Source organism: Stomoxys calcitrans, chromosome 5, assembly GCF_963082655.1.
Source record: "Stomoxys calcitrans chromosome 5, idStoCalc2.1, whole genome shotgun sequence".
Taxonomy (NCBI): Eukaryota; Metazoa; Arthropoda; class Insecta; order Diptera; family Muscidae; genus Stomoxys; species Stomoxys calcitrans.
Genome location: NC_081556.1, coordinates 75,696,181 through 75,714,247, shown reverse-complemented (window position 1 = coordinate 75,714,247; position 18,067 = coordinate 75,696,181). Strand labels below are relative to the sequence as shown.

Sequence of the window (18,067 nt, the reverse complement as noted above, 5' to 3'; positions counted from 1 at the left end):
TGCGATATTTCAGTTCATTCGGATAGGAATTGCGCTTTGTAGGGGCTCAAGAAGCTAAATCGGGAGATGGGTTTATATGGGAGATGTATCAAACTACTGATCGATTTAAACCATATTTGACACGTATGTTGAAGGTCATGAGAGAAGCCGTTGTACAAAATTTCTTCCAAATCGTATGAGAACTACGCCCTCTAGATGCTCAAGAAGTCAAGATCCTAGATCGGTTTTTATGGCAGCTATATCAGGTTATGAACCGATTTGCGCCATACTTAGCACAGTTATTAGAAGTCATAACAACCAAATCGGATGAGAACTGCGCGCTCTAATGGCTCAAGAAGTCAAGATCCAAGATCGGTTTATATGACAACTATACCAGATAATGAACCGATTTGAATCATAGCTTAGCTTAGCATAGTTGTTGAAAGTGATACCAAAACACTACGTGCAAAATTTCAGTCAAATCGGACGAGAATTGCGCCCTCTAGAGACCCAAGAAGTCAAGATCGGTTTTTATGGCAGCTATATCAAAACATGCACCGATTTGGCCCATTTACAATCCCAACCGACCTACACTAATAAAACGTATTTGTTCAAAATTTCAAGCGACTAGCTCTACTCCTTCGAAAGTTAATGTGCTTTCCACAGACAGGCGGACGGACATGGCTACATCGACTTAAAATGGCACAACGATTAAGAATATATATAATTTAAGGGGTCTCAGACGCATATTTAGAGGTTATACAAACTGAATGACGAAATTTGTATACCCCCATCCTATGGTGATTTTGAAAAATATTGCAATAAAGCGTTCATTTGTTAACCGATTCTCTCGAAATTTGGCTGAAGGAAGCAAGCGCGTTTTTTGACAAATCTAGACAAAATTTTGCACAACGCTTTTCTCGACGAATACCACATTATCTGAGAAGTTTGCTCGAAATCGGTTTAGAATAAAATGTAGCTCCCATATATATTGTATGTTCGTCAAATTTTGGGTAATTTCCAATAATGTTGTCATTTGTGAACCGTAGTTATTACAGTTTGAACATGTTTGCTCGAAATTTGAAACGGATTGTTTAATAACCCACTTGAAAACATCCGCTGAGGTTGATCAAAAAAAGTGTAGGGTATTATACAGTCGGCACCGCTCGACTTTTGCTTTTCCTTACTGGTTCTATTTGAAAATGTCCTTCAAAGTACTTGAAAAATGCGATCCATGGTGAAGGGTACATAAGATTCGGCCCGGTCGAACTTAGCATGCGTTTACTTGTTATTCTTATGTACGCTAAAGAAAAGTGAACCCCAAATGAATGAAAATTGAACTAAATGGGAGTGAAATTTGCCATGATTTAGAGCTTATGATTTTTTTTGTCCCGTTTGGTATACACAATTTCTTATTTTAGGTATATGCGAGTGACCTAAAACCTACTTGAAATTTTCAAGAAGTTGAGGTATTTGAACTCAATTTCAGCATGTTTTGAAAGTAATTGTAAGGAAAATTGTTATGCGTTCTAAAACCACTTTCATACAAATATGTCGTCCGATAATACTTAATTTAATGCATATAATTTTGGAAATATTTATTCATTTCTTAAAAACTTTTCTCTTTCTATCGTTTTATGAAAAATAATTTCACCCTCCCCCTTACCCTAATTTTCATAAACGCCAGATCTCGGAGATGGGTGGTGCGATTTAAGCGAAATTTTGTGTGCTCTCATATAGAACCCTAAAAATAAAAATTTGGTATCCAAATTTCGGATGGGGTGCCTATGGGACTCAAATGAAAGGTATTTGCGAGTAGAATTCGAATCTGATATCCAAATGTGGGACCACAATTCTGGGGTCCACCCCTTCCCCAAAACACCCCCCAAACTGGACTTATTTACTGACCATGGGAATATGGGGCTTAAATAAAAGGTATTTGAATGTATTGGGTTGCCCAAAAAGTAATTGCGGATTTTTCATATAATCGGCGTTGACAAATTTTTTTACAGCTTGTGACTCTGTAATTGCATTCTTTCATCTGTCAGTTATCAGCTGTTACTTTTAGCTTGCTTTAGAAAAAAAGTGTAAAAAAAGTATATTTGATTAAAGTTCATTCTAAGTTCTATTAAAAATTCATTTACTTTCTTTTAAAAAATCCGCAATTACTTTTTGGGCAACCCAATAGAAAACGAACCTGATATCCAAAAACATCCCCCAAGGGGACAAATTTACGACCATTGCAATATGGGGCTCAAATGAAAGGTCTTTGGGAGTAAAGCACGAATTTGATATCAATATTTGGGAAAAGTGTCTATGGAGTCACGCCACCCCCAAAACACCACCCAAATGGTAAGTATTTTCTGACTCTTGCAATATGAGGCTCAAATAAGAGGGTTTTTTGAGTGGACCACGAATCCGATATATATTTTCAAGGCCAACTCACTGAGTGGCCGCCCATTCCCCAAAACACCCCCCAGCTGGTCATGTTTGCGGACTATGGAAATATGGGGCTCAAATTAAAAGTATGTAGGAGTAAACCACGTATCTGATTTCAATGTTAGGGGCCAACTATCTAGCGAACGTCCCACCACCATAACAACCCCCATATAGGACATATTTGCTCACCAAGACAATTTGTGTCTTAAAGAGAGTGAAACTATTTATTCGTAGTTTTTAGAGCCAATACCCCAAACCGGACATACTTGCTTCCTTTGCAATAAGGAGTTTAAATGAGATTAGAAAACAAATTTGATATCCAATTTTGAGGCCAATGGCAATATGAGGTTCAAATAAATGACATATAGATATATGAGAATAGAGCACGTTGCTGATATATTTTTCAGGCATAGTGTGTGGGGGAGCACCCCAACCCCCAAAACACCCCTTAATCGGGCACATTTACCGACCATGTAAATGTGGAGCTTAAATGAAAGGTTTTGGGGGGTAGAGCAAGAATTGATATCCACTTTCGAGACCAATTTTTTGGGGGTATACCCCTTTCCCAAAATATCCCACAAACAGCAATTTTTTACTAACCATCGCAATATGGAACTCAAATAAAGGTATTTGGGAGTAGAATACCAATTTAATATCCAAATGACCATGTATTTAGGGCATCACCCCTTCCCCAAAACACGCCCTCAAAGGGGTAAAAATTTTTCGACCATTCCAATATGTGGCTCAATTGAAAGCTATTTGAGATTAGAGAACTAATTTGATAACCTATTTTGGGGTCATGTGTTTGGGGGACGCCTTATCGTGTAAAGTCTCCTTAACCAATGGCAATATGGGGTTTAAATAAATGGTATTTGAATGAAAAGCACGATGCTGATATTTTTTCAGGGCCAATTGTGTGGGGAAAACACCCCTAAATCAGATATCATGAGATATCGGGCTGAAATAAAGTATTTTAAGAATGGAGTACACTTCACATCCAAACTTAAATTCGTAGAAAATACCGCATGGTATTTCACTAAAAGATCTTTAATTGTTGAAAATAAACATTCCAATTAGACTTTTGTTCCATATAAAGTAAAAGAAGGCGCAGCGGAGCGTGCCCGGGACAGCTAGTTTTTAATTATTTATAACAAATTACAGATGGGAATATATTGCTTTCTACTCTATTTGCGCAAACTTGGATAAAGTACTGTAAGCGGGTGTTTCCAATCTCGCTCACAGAGTTGCAAGAGGGTATGTAATAAATATTTCGATTTACTTTAAATATTTAAAAGAATTTAAGGGAGAGCGGGAGGGAGAGTGGTTAAAAACTCGTGTTTAGCCATGTTTGAAAGTCGGCGGACTTCTTCATGCATATTTCAAATGTTCGCATGTATGTTTTCTTTGTCGACAATTTAATTATTTTACTCTAATTAATTTTGTAAAAACAAATATAAAGTTTATTTATTTTTAAATATTAACATATTTCTCAATATTATTTAAATATTTTTAAACCTTATAATTTTAGCAACTACTTTACTGTTTCTGAGATACCCTTTTTTATTATAAGCTGATTAGGATTCACTGAGGAACGCACTCAAGTGGGACATTTCTTTATAATTCCATCAGTGAGTTCCCCAAGATTGCAAGCGCTACATATCATAATCGTCCCTTTTTAATCTTAATCAGAGTTTCAGCAAGTTTTTTGCTGGGTTCTTCTAGCCAGTTTGGTTATATATATGCTGCAAGAAGCCAGTGACTTGTGGTGTTGTTTCCGCACAGAATTTCTAAAATGAAAAAAATTAAAAAAACAATTGGTTGAAGTAAATATAACGTAATTATAACAATTTAGATAGAACTTACCTGTAGGATATTTATCTGCTGCATTGGATATTCATTTGCGGCAAAAACGGCACGGTTGCTCGTGGTTTTAATTATATTAACCAGAGTTTTCATTTGCTGCAACAAATACAATAATACAAAAAAATAACAACTTATTAAAACAACTATAAAATAATACAACTTACTTATATAGTATTTACCTTAAATGACGCTTTCAGCTATTAGTTGTATTCGATGCATCAGAATTGAAAAATTCATTCATGCTGACATAATCTGCAAATTTAACGAAAAAATTAAATGAAATTTTTGTTAGCTAAATTTAAATTATTTTTGAATTATTCATCTTCAAAAATCAAATCAGACTGCTACAACAATTTATTCATTTTTATACCCTCCACCATAAGATGGGGGGTATACTAATTTCGTCATTCTGTTTGTAACTACTCGAAATATTCGTCTGAGAACCCATAAAGTATATATATTCTTGATCGTCGTGACATTTTATGTCGATCTAGCCATGTCCGTCCGTCCGTCTGTCTGTCGAAAGCACGCTAACTTCCGAAGGAGTAGAGCTAGCCGCTTGAAATTTTGCACAAATACTTCTTATTAGTGTAGGTCGGTTGGTATTGTAAATGGGCCATATCGGTCCATGTTTCGATATAGCTGTCATATAAACCGATCTTGGGTCTTGACTTCTTGAGCCTCTAGAGTGCGCAATTCTTATCCGATTGGAATGAAATTTTGCACGACGTGTTTTGCTATAATATCCAACAACTGTGCCAAGTATAGTTCAAATCGGCCCATAACCTGATATAGCTGCCATATAAACCGATCTTGGGTCTTGACTTCTTCAGCCTCTAGAAGGCGCAATTCTTATCCGACCAGAATAAAATTTTGCACGACGTGTTTTGTTATTATATCCAACAACTGTGGCAAGTATGGTTTAAATCGGTTCATAACCTGATATAGCTGCCATATAAACCGATCTTGCGTCTTGACTTCTTGAGCCTCTAGAGTGCGCAATTCTTATCCGATTGAAATGAAATTTTGCACGACGTGTTTTCTTATTATATCCAACAACTGTGCCAAGTACGGTTCAAATCGGTCCATAACCTGATATAGCTGCCATATAAATTGATCTTGGGTTTTGACTTCTTGAGCCTCTAGAGGGCGCAATTCTTATCCGAATGGAATGGAATTTCGTATTCGTCTCTGGAACACCCTCCCATCATATATACAACTCATAAGCAATGCTATTGAATACAAAAAGGAGCTACATGATTATTATAAGTAGAAATTGTATGTAGTCTAGTAGTATAAGTTATAATTAATTTATTTATTTATTTTTTTATAAGTTATAGTTTATAATGGAATTATTTGATGAAACTGCACTGTTGTGAACCAGCACAGTAAAATATAAGATATAATCTTGGTGTGCTTGGTGTTAAATAAATAAATGAAATGACGACGTGTTTTGTTATGATACCCAACAACTATGCAAACTTTGGTTTAAATCGGTCCATAACCTGATATAGCTGCCATATAAACCGATCTTGGGTCTTGACTTCTTAAGCCTATAGAGGGCACAATTCTTATCCGATTTGAATGTATTTTTGCACGAGGTATTTCGTTATGATACTCAACAACTGTGCCAAGTATGGTTGAAATCGGTCCATAACCTGATATAGCTGGCATATAAACAGATCTGGGGATTTGACTTCTTGAGCCTCTAGAGGGCGCAATTCCTATCCGATTTGGCTGAAATTTTGCATGACGTATTTTATTTTTACTTTCAACAACTGTGTCAAATAAGGTTCAAATCGGTTCATAACCTGATATAGCTGCCATATAAACCGATCTGGGATTTTGACTTCTTGACCCCTAGAGGTCGCAATTATTATCCGATATGCCTGAAATTTTGTACGACGGATCCTCTCATGACCATCAACAAACGTGTTTATTATGGTCTGAATCGGTCTATAGCCCGATACAGATCCCATATAAATCGTTCTCTCTATTTTACTTCGTGAGCTCCAATGGGCGCAATTCTTATACGAATTGGCTGAAATTTTACACAGGTCTCCAACATATAATTTAATTGTGGTCCAAACCGGACCATATCTTGATATCGTTTTAATAGCAGAGCAACTCTTTTCTTATATCCTTTTTTGCCTAAGAAGAGATGCCGGGAAAAGAACTCGACAAATGCGATCCATGGTGGAGGGTATATAAGATTCGGCCCGGCCGAACTTAGCACGCTTTTACTTGTTTCATCTAGCCACGTTTTTTCCTTTGCTCTCTAGCGAACCGTATTCTATCAAGTAATATAGAAAACTGCCAAATAACAAACAATATACACACGCGTGTCCAACAACACGCTTGTGTATATTGTGGCCTTAAAAGTCCATATCGGATGAAAAATATATAAGGAAACTATATCTAAATCTGGACCAATTTTTATGAAACTTTGCACACATATGAGGATGTTGAATAAAACGGCTCATGCCAAATTTTGTAGAGATCGGGCCAAAATGTTGGCGTCTACAGTCTTAAAAGTCCATATCGGATGAAAAATATATATGGGATCTGTATCTAAATCTGGACCGATTTTTATGGAACTTTGCACACATATGAGAACGTTGAATAAAGCGCTCCATGCCAAATTTTGTAAGGATGGGACGAAAATTGTGGCTACTACAGCTTTAGAAGGGCATATCGAATGAAAGATATACATGGGAGCTATATATAAATCTGATCCGATTATAATGAAATTTTGCACACATATTGGGACGTCACAAAAAGCACTTCGTGCCAAATTTTTTAAAGATCGGACCAAAATTGTGCCTTCTACAGCCTTAATAGGTCAAATCGGACGAAAGTTATATACGGGAGCTTTATCTAAACCTAGACCGATTTCGATAAAATTTTGCAAAACATTTTGGGTCGTTAAAAAAAACACTTCGTTCCAAATTTTGTAACGATCGGACCAAAATTGTGGCTTCTACAGCTTTAAAAGGGCATATCGGATAAAGATATATATGGGAGCTATATCTAAATCGGGACCGATTTTTTTCAAAATCGTCCTTGGATCAAAAAAGAGACTTGTGCAAATTTTATGAAAATTAGACAACAAATGCGACTTGTACCCTGATTACAAGAATACATGGACAGACGGACATAGCTAAATTGAATCAGGAAGTGATTCTAAGCCGATTCGATTTCGGTCTAGCTCTTCTTAGCGTTGCAAACAAATGCACAAATCTATAATACCCTGTACCACAGTGGTGGTGTAGGGTATAAACAACTCACACATGACAGACAACACAAGACACATTCTTTAAAAAAAAAAACAAGTAAAAAGGCGTTAAGTTCGGCCGGGCCGAACTTTGGATACCCACCACCTCGGGTATATATGTAAACCACCTTTCATCAAAATTCGGTGAAAATTTCATACCTTATACTCATATACCTCATACCGATCTGAACTATATACGACACGGATGTCGAATTTCAGTGAAATCGGATTATAAATGCGCCTTTTATGGGGCCAAGACTTTATATATGTAAACCATATATAGGTATATATGTAAACCACCTTTCATCAAAATTCGGTTAAAATTTCATACCTTATACTCATATACCTCATACCGATCTGAACTATATACGACACGGATGTCAAATTTCAGTGAAATCGGATTATAAATGCGCCTTTTATGGGGCCAAGACTTTAAATCGAGATATCGGTCTACATGGCAGCTATATCCAAATCTGGACCGATTTGGGCCAAGTTGCATAAACATGTCGAAGAGCCTAACACTAAGCACTGTCCCAAAAGTGCGGCGAAATCGGACAATAAATGCCTCTTTTATGGGCCCTAAACCTTAAATCCAGAGATCGGTCTATATGGCAGCTATATTCAAATCTGGACCGATCTGGGCAAAATTTTAGAAGGACGTCGAAGAGCCTAACCGAACTCACTGTCTCAAATTTCAGCGACATCGGACAATAAATGCGTCTTTTATGGCCCCAAAACCTAAAACCTAGATATCGGTCTATATGGCAGCTATATCCAAATCTGGACCGATCTGTGCGATATTGCAGAAGTATGTCAAGGGGCTTAACTTAACTTACTGTTCCAAATTTCGGGGACATCAGGCAATAAATGAGCATTTTATGTCTATATGAGCATTACGGTCTATATGGCAGCTATATCCAAATTTGAACCGATCTGGACCAAATTGAAGGAATATGTCAAAGGGCCTAACACAACTCACTGTCCCAAATTTCAGCAAAATCGGATAATGAATGTGGCTATTATGGGCCTTACACCATAAATCGGAGGATCGATCTATATGGCAGCTATATCCAAATCTGGACCGACCAAATTAACGAAGGATGTCTATGGGCCTTACACAATTCACTGCCCCGAATTTCATCAAAATCGGATAATAAATGTGGCTTTTGTGGGCCTAAGACCCTAAACCGGAGGATCGGTCTATATGGCAGCTATATCCAAATCTGAACCGATCTGGGCCAATTTAACGAAGGATGTCGATGGGCCTTACACAATTCACTGCCCCGAATTTCATCAAAATCGGATAATAAATGTGGCTTTTGTGGGCCTAAGACCCTAAACCGGAGGATCGGTCTATATGGGGGCTATATCAAGATATAGTCCGATATAGCTTCGAACTTAACCTGCTTATGGACAAAAAAGAATCTGTGCAAAATTTCAGCTCAATATCTCTATTTTTAAAGACTGTAGCGTGATTTCAACAGACAGACGGACGGACGGACATGGTTAGATCGTCTTAGATTTTTACGCTGATCAAGAATATATATACTTTATAGGGTCGGAAATGGATATTTCGATGTGTTGCAAACGGAATGACAAAATGAATATACCCCCATCCTTCGGTGGTGGGTATAAAAAAACAAGTAAAAGCGTGCTAAGTTCGGCCGGGCCGAATCTTATGTACCCTCCACCATGGATCGCATTTGTCGAGTTCTTTCTTTCTTTAGGCAAACAAAGTAAAGGAAAGGATAAAAGAAAATTATTGTTAAGTTATTAGAGCTATATCAAGTTATGGTCAGATTCAGACCATAATGGAATGAATGTTGGAGACCAGAGTAGAAGCCATTGTGTAAAACTTCAGCCAAATCGAATAAGAATTACGCCCTTTAGGGGCTCAAAAAGTAAAAAAGGGAGATCGTTTTATTGGGGAGCTGTATTAAGCTATAGACCGATTCAGACCATATTTGACACGTATGTTGAAGGTCATGTTGTACAAATTTCACCCAAATTATATAATAATTGCGCCCTATAGAGGCAACTATGTCAGGTTATGTACCGATTTAAACCATACTTTGCACAATTGTTGAAATTCAAAACGAAACACGTCCAGCAAAATTTCAACGAAATCGGATAGGATTTGCGTCCTCTGAAGGCTTAAGAACTCAAGACCCCATATCGGATTATATGACAGCTATATTTCAGCTCAATATCTCTATTTTTAAAGACTGTAGCGTGATTTCAACAGACAGACGGACGGACGGACATGGTTAGATCGTCTTAGATTTTTACGCTGATCAAGAATATATATACTTTATAGGGTCGGAAATGGATATTTCGATGTGTTGCAAACGGAATGACAAAATGAATATACCCCCATCCTTCGGTGGTGGGTATAAAAAAACAAGTAAAAGCGTGCTAAGTTCGGCCGGGCCGAATCTTATGTACCCTCCACCATGGATCGCATTTGTCGAGTTCTTTCTTTCTTTAGGCAAACAAAGTAAAGGAAAGGATAAAAGAAAATTATTGTTAAGTTATTAGAGCTATATCAAGTTATGGTCAGATTCAGACCATAATGGAATGAATGTTGGAGACCAGAGTAGAAGCCATTGTGTAAAACTTCAGCCAAATCGAATAAGAATTACGCCCTTTAGGGGCTCAAAAAGTAAAATAGGGAGATCGTTTTATTGGGGAGCTGTATTAAGCTATAGACCGATTCAGACCATATTTGACACGTATGTTGAAGGTCATGTTGTACAAATTTCACCCAAATTATATAATAATTGCGCCCTATAGAGGCAACTATGTCAGGTTATGTACCGATTTAAACCATACTTTGCACAATTGCTGAAATTCAAAACGAAACACGTCCAGCAAAATTTCAACGAAATCGGATAGGATTTGCGTCCTCTAAAGGCTTAAGAACTCAAGACCCCATATCGGATTATATGACAGCTATATCAGGTTATGGACCGATTTCACCCATACTCGGCACAGTTGTTGAAAATCATAACAAAACATATCGTGCAAAATTTCAGCCAAATCGGATAAGAATTGCGTCTTCTAGTGGCTCAAGAAGTCAAGATCCCAGATCAAGCGGATAGCTTTACTCCTTCAAAAGTTAGCGTGGTTTCGACAGACAGACGGACGGGTATGGCTAGATCGACATAAGATGTCATGACGATCAAGAATATATATACTTTATGGGGTCTGAGACGAATATTTTGAGGAGTTACAAACAGAATGACGATTAAGGATGTAATTATCCCTTCCGCGAATATTTTTGAATGATAATTTATGTTTTTTAAGCGGGTTATAAAATAAAATTTTTGGGAGATCTCCGTACCCACTTTACGTACATGAACTAATTGCAATTTCTTTGAAAATAGAATAAGTTCCAGTAGTTTACCAAAATTTCATAATAAAAGAGAAAATTTTCATAAAGCGTAGTAAAATTTTTTACTATATTATACGATTCCCTTTTTATACCCACCACCGTGGGATAGGGGGTATATTCATTTAGTCATTCCGTTTGAAACACATCGAATATCAATTTCCGACCCTACAAAGTATATATATTTCGGATCGTCGTAAAATTCTAAGACGATTTAACGATGCCCGTGTGTCTGTCCGTCTGTTGTAATCACTGTAGAGCCTTCAAACATTGAGATATTGTGCTGAAATTTAGCACAGATACGTCTTTTTGATGCACGCTGGTTAAGTTCTTGAACGGGCCAAATCGGACCATATTTGGATATAGCTGCTATATAGACTGATTTTCCGATAAAGGGTCTAATGCCCATAAAAACTTTATTTTTCATCCGATTTTGCTGAAATTTTAACAGGGTTATTTTAAGCCTCCCGACATCTGACCTAAATATCGTTTAGATCGGACTATTTTTAGATATAGCTGCTATATAGACCGATCTCCCGATAAAAGGTCCGAAGCCCATAAAAGCTTTATTTGTTACCCGATTTCGCTGAAATTTAAAACAGTGCACAATTTCAAGCCCCCCAATATCCGACCCAAATATGGTACAGATAATACTATATTAATTATAGTATTTTAAGCCTCCCGGCATCTGACCTAAATATGGTTTAGATCGGACTATATTAAGATATAGCTGCCATATAGACCGATCTCCCGATAAAGGGTCTAAAGGCCATAAAAGTTTAATTTTTTTATCAGATTTCGCTGAAATTTAGAACAGTGCGCAATTTTAAGCCTCCTAACATCCGACCCAAATATGGTACAGATAGGACTATATTTAGATACAGTTGCTATATAGACAGTCTGAAACCCATAAAAGCTTAATTTATTACCCGATTTCGCTGAAAATTGAAACTGTGAGTTATTTTTTGCCATTTGATCTAAATATTGTTCAGATCGGACCATATTTAAATATAGCTGCCATATAGACCGATCTGCCGATAAGGGGTCTGAAGCCAATAAAAGCTTTATTTATTATTCAATTTCGTTGAAATTTGAAACAGTGAGTTTTTCTGAGCTTTACGATATCCGACCTTAATATGATTCAGATCGGTTTATAGTTGGATATATCTGCCAAAAAGACCAATATTTTGTTCTACAAAATTGAATAGTGACATATGTATTAGACCACTCAATATCCGTGCTGAATATGGGTGCTTAAGTTATTAAATTTTCACCGGAATGTGACGAAATGGGATTTACAAATATACCCGAGGTGCAAAGTTCGGCCCGGCCGAACTTAATGCCCTTTTACTTGTCTCAGTATATGTATGTACTTTCCGATTTGCAATTCTAGAACCTCAAGGAGCGCATTCACCATCAAACTTCTTACAATTTGGCGGAATGATATCGTTGTGGCACAATGATATTTTAGGTGGCGTTGCAGCTCTTTATACTCCCACAATAATAGCGTATCATTATAGAGATAAATGGTACTGTAGACGAACCTTTACTTCTGTTTAATAAATTTGAATGGAACCCCACGATTTTGTTTCAGCTCCATTTCAAACAACTTTTGTTCCACTAAACTAATATGCAAATGCTTGTGGCGGCTGCCAGTTGGCATTATCGGGTTAAAAAATATTTACAGTGCTATTACTATCACTTCAAACCTGTGTACAAAAATAAACATATATGGGCTTATTAAAATCCTCATAACGATAACATGCAAAGTTTTCATTATAAGCCAATTAATTTGAAAATGACATATTTTCGATGGACCAAATATGCATCAACTTTTTTGGGCCCCAATATTAACTATTTTTTGGTATCACCCTAAGTTGGAGGATATGAAAGTATACAACAAAAAACCAACATTTTGGATAAAATAGTTGTAGCCTAGTGTTTTTAACTCGCCGTTGTCAAGTATTTGTCGTTATCTTTGACCAATGCACATAATACTCGTATGTCTTAACTGCTATTGACTATTGTATGAAGCCTTCTTAATGAACCCTTGCATAATAAATAGATATTGATTATCGCTATATGGAGCAGGGGGAGAGAGACTCGACTTAACTGAAAATACCTTATAGGGATGGATGATTTGTGTATATTATAAATTCTGTTTAATGAAAAATAAACTCTCCACGAAAGGCCAATAAATGTTACTAATTCGTTCAATACCTAAGATGCAATGTTCATAACTATAAACTAAATCGGTGGACGAAGCGTGTGTACGATACACTAACCGAAATTTGTTATTTAAAATAGCAAAAAGTTCACTAAAACATGTGAAAGAAATTGGAATGCATTAAGAGCGTACATTGATGTTCACATTATAGAAAATATAAATTATGTTATAGTGTTATAAATATACCCTACACCACTACTGTGGTACAAGGTATATATAACTTTCTGACTCGATTTAGCTATGTCCGTCTGTCTCTCTGTCCATGTTAATTTGTGTACAAACCATAGGTCGCAATTTTCATCCGATCGTCTTCAAATTTGGTACAGGCATGTTTTCGGCCAAGAGACGAAGCCTATTGAAATTGGAAAAAAATCGTTTCGGATTTGTATGTAGCTCCCATTTATATGTTCGTCCGACTTGCTGTAATTCTGCAATAAAATGGTCATGTGTTAACCGATTCTCTCGAAATTCGGCACGAAGGATTTTCTTATGACTCTCGCCAGAATTCGAACCCAGGCGTTGAGCATCATAGGCGGACATGCTAACCTCTGCGCTACGGTGCCCTCCACATATTCCCCATATTCGCCGATTTAATTTCTTCAGCTCATAAAAGATGTATTTTTGACTGATTTTTGTAAAATTTGGTACAGAGTTCTATACTAGATCTCGCTTAATTTTTATTACGGGAAAGTCGGAACCATCGAAAACTCTTTAGCTCAATTAGGACACTTTAAAATCGTGCAAATACACTCCAAATCGTTAGCAATTTGGATATAGCTGATATGTAGTGTAGATCTCCTTATAAGATTTCCCATTTGGAAAGTAGTTGTACTCGATTCTGCAATCATTTCGTACAAAGAGTGGTCTAAATCGGATCATATTTGGTTAAAGCTGCCATATAGACCAATTTCCTGCTTGAACTTCTTGATCTCATAATCGATAAAGATTTTACTCCATTTCGCCAAACCTCGGAACATTGGTTTATACTGAGTACCTCTATACTCATGCCTTATAGGAACTACATGATCTCACAGAAGGTGTATATTTAATTCGAGTTAGAAATACATAAATTCATGGTAGGTGGTATGAAAATTTCTGTCAAGATTCCATTGCAGGATATTGTCCGGTTTTAGACCATTGTTAAATGCTATCTATCCAAAGAATAGCATAGCAAAAATACATTTAAAAGTCAGCATTCGTATCGCGATTTCAATTTCTGCCAAGAAATATAATCAGCGGACGATGTCAATTGTTAAAACAAATGCTCCGATTTTTGAAATGTGGAATGGAGTGCCGTTTATTTTCTTCAAAAGTGATGATTTTCCAAATTAATCTGGCAGTCCTGCTACTAACGTGATGAATTTTGGAACATCGTGTTCGCTGACGAGACAAATTTCCCATAGAGCAATTCGTAAACTTCCAAATCGATCATATTTACTTAAACAAAGATTCCATTGCATTTGTGACTATGAACGACAACATGAAGTAATTTTCATCTCAAGTGATGGTACGCCAATGGCCGCTCTCCAATCGTTTTTAACGATCCTGGCGTCAAAGCAAGTGCGACTTATTATTGGGATTTTGAAAACTATTTTGGAGCTGTGGGCACCAAACATTTCGATCGTAGACCATGGACCAAAAAGACTCGACACCGTCACATGAAACAAATTTTAACCCTTAGCCACCATGGGAGCTATATTATAGACCGATTTGGACCATACATGGGAGCTTTATCAGGTCCATAATAGGCAAAGCTATTGGAAGTCATAGCAGAACACTATGTGCAAAATCGGATAATAGTTGGAGCTTCAAGGGGCTCAAAAGAATATACATACATACATATTAGGGTCACATATAGATATTTCAAAGTATTACAAACGGAATCACTAGATTAGTTTAACCCCCACCGATGGTGTTGGGTATAAAAATATGCCAGAATGGATGTGCTGAAGTCAAAGCAAACTGTGCTTATATCGAGCAAAAATGAATGGATTCTAAAATAAAGATGACTTCCAGACATCAATAAAAATATTTTCACACAAAAAATGTGGTGGTTTGAATTGGTATCACTTCTCGTCAGTGTGCCTGTATGTATACACGACGCACAGTGTGAGAAAATCGAAAAAAAAAACTACTAACAAATAAAAAGGCGTTAAGTTCGGCCGGGCCGAACTTTGGATACCCACCACCTCGGGTATATATGTAAACCACCTTTCATCAAAATTCGGTGAAAATTTCATACCTTATACTCATATACCTCATACCGATCTGAACTATATACGACACGGATGTCGAAAAGCCGAACATAAGTCACTGTGTCAAATTTCAGTGAAATCGGATTATAAATGCGCCTTTTATGGGGCCAAGACTTTAAATCGAGATATCGGTCTACATGGCAGATATATCCAAATCTGGACCGATTTGGGCCAAGTTGCATAAACATGTCGAAGAGCCTAACACTAAGCACTGTCCCAAATTGCGGCGAAATCGGACAATAAATGCCTCTTTTATGGGCCCTAAACCTTAAATCCAGAGATCGGTCTATATGGCAGCTATATTCAAATCTGGACCGATCTGGGCAAAATTTAAGAAGGACGTCGAAGAGCCTAACTAAACTCACTGTCTCAAATTTCAGCGACATCGGACAATAAATGCGTCTTTTATGGCCCCAAAACCTAAAACCTAGATATCGGTCTATATGGCAGCTATGTCCAAATCTGGACCGATCTGTGCGATATTGCAGAAGTATGTCAAGGGGCTTAACTTAACTCACTGTTCCAAATTTCGGGGACATCGGGCAATAAATGAGCATTTTATGGGCCCAAAACCATAAATCAAGAAATCGGTCTATATGGCAGCTATATCCAAATTTGAACCGATCTGGACCAAGTTGAAGAAATATGTCAAAGGGCCTAACACATCTCACTGTCCCAAATTTCAACAAAATCAGATAATGAATGTGGCTATTATGGGCCTTACACTATAAATCGGAGGATCGATCTATATGGCAGCTATATCCAAATCTGGACCGATCTGAGCCAAATTAATGAAGGATGTCGATGGGCCTTACACAATTCACTGCCCTGAATTTCATCAAAATCGGATAATAAATGTGGCTTTTGTGGGCCTAAGACCCTAAACCGGAGGATCGGTCTATATGGCAGCTATATCCAAATCTGAACCGATCTGGACCAAATTAAAGAAACATATCAAAGGGCCTAAGACAACTCACTGTCCCGAATTTCAGCGAAATCGGACCATAAATGTGGCTTTTATGGGCCTAAGACCCTAAATCGGAGGATCGGTCTATATGGCAGCTATATCCAAATCTGAACCGATCTGAGCCAAATTGACAAAGGATGTCGAAGGGCCTAACACAACTCACTGTCCCAAATTTCAAAAAAATCGGATAATAAATGTGGCTTTTATGGGCCTAAGACCCTAAATCGGCGGATGGGTCTATATGGGGGCTATATCAAGATATAGTCCATCTTCGAACTTAACCTGCTTATGGACAAAAAAAGAATCTGTGCAAAATTTCAGCTCAATATCTCTGTTTTTAAAGACTGTAGCGTGATTTCAACAGACAGACGGACAAACGGACAGACGGACGGACATGGCTAGATCGTCTTAGATTTTTACGCTGATCAAGAATATATATACTTTATAGGGTCGGAAATGGATATTTCGATGTGTTGCAAACGGAATGATAAAATGAATATACCCCCATCCTTCGGAGGTGGGTATAAAAAATATACCATGTGAGAACAGGTAGAGACAGAATTTTGAAATTTGATAGGGTTAAAGCGATATACTATGCAGAATGTCAAATTCTGTCCAAATCTTCATTTGTGGTCCGATTTTCAAATTTTTTTTGATGCATAGTGCTCAAGAATCCCTACAAAAAAGTGCGCTTGAGGACTTTTAATTATACCCTACACCACCACTGTGGTACAGGGTATTATAACTTTCTGCATTTGTTTGCAACGCTAAGAAGGAGGCGGGGCGGTCCCATTAATAAGTATGCCGATCGGCTTAGAATTACTTCCTCATTCGATTTAGCTACGTCCGATTGTCTGTCTGTCCATGTATTCTTGTAATCAAGGTACAGTACGCATTTGAAGTACGAATGTCATGAAATTTTACACAAGTCTCTTTTTTGGTCCAACGACAAATTGGTTTTTGGTAAAAATCGGATCAGATTTATATATAGCGCCCATATATATAACTTCCATCCGATATGAACTTTTAAGGCTATAGAAGCCAAAATTTTGGTCCATTTGTTACAACATTTTGCAAGAGATGTTTTATTTAACGTCCCAATACGTGTGCAAAATTTCATGAAAAACGGATCAGATTTAGATATAGCTTTCATATATATATTTTATCCGATATGGCCTTGAACGCTATAGAAGCAACAATGTTGGTCAAATCTTTACAAAATTTAGCATGAGGTGTTTTACTTAACATTTTAGTACGTGTACTAAGTTTTATCAAAATCGGTCCACATTCAGACTATTCTAGATATCCGACCCATTGGCATACAGATTAAGTGGGAGGCAGCCCCTGCGGCTATGAGGCTTAAAGCGATGGGAGAATGGATTGAGGATGGGAGCAGCTCATACCATCGCGGTATAATCGAGGAAACCTGGAAAGAAGGGAAGAATTTTCCTATCGGAAGATCATGTTACACGGATGGATCAAAGCTAGAGGTCAGAGTGGGCCTGGTGGTTAACATTGCGAACCCAGGGACTGAGATCTGTTTTAGACTGCCTAACCATAATACGGTCCTGCAGGCGGAGATCCGGGCGATCACGAAATGTGTGAAGTGGTGTGGTGCTAACGCGAGGATGTCGAGTGTGAACATCTTAACGGACAGTAAAACTCCCATAAC

General features: G+C 37.4%; 1 long non-coding RNA gene across 1 annotated transcript; it reads right to left on the bottom strand.

Moving 5' to 3' along the window:
• Positions 1-3,998: 3,998 nt before the first annotated feature.
• Positions 3,999-4,534, bottom strand: LOC106090877 (uncharacterized). Its single transcript, XR_001221914.2, has 3 exons — positions 4,461-4,534; positions 4,282-4,377; positions 3,999-4,205 (listed from the first exon to the last, which is right to left on the bottom strand). It is a non-coding gene; the product is annotated as an uncharacterized LOC106090877 (long non-coding RNA).
• Between the last annotated feature and the right edge of the window lie 13,533 nt (positions 4,535-18,067).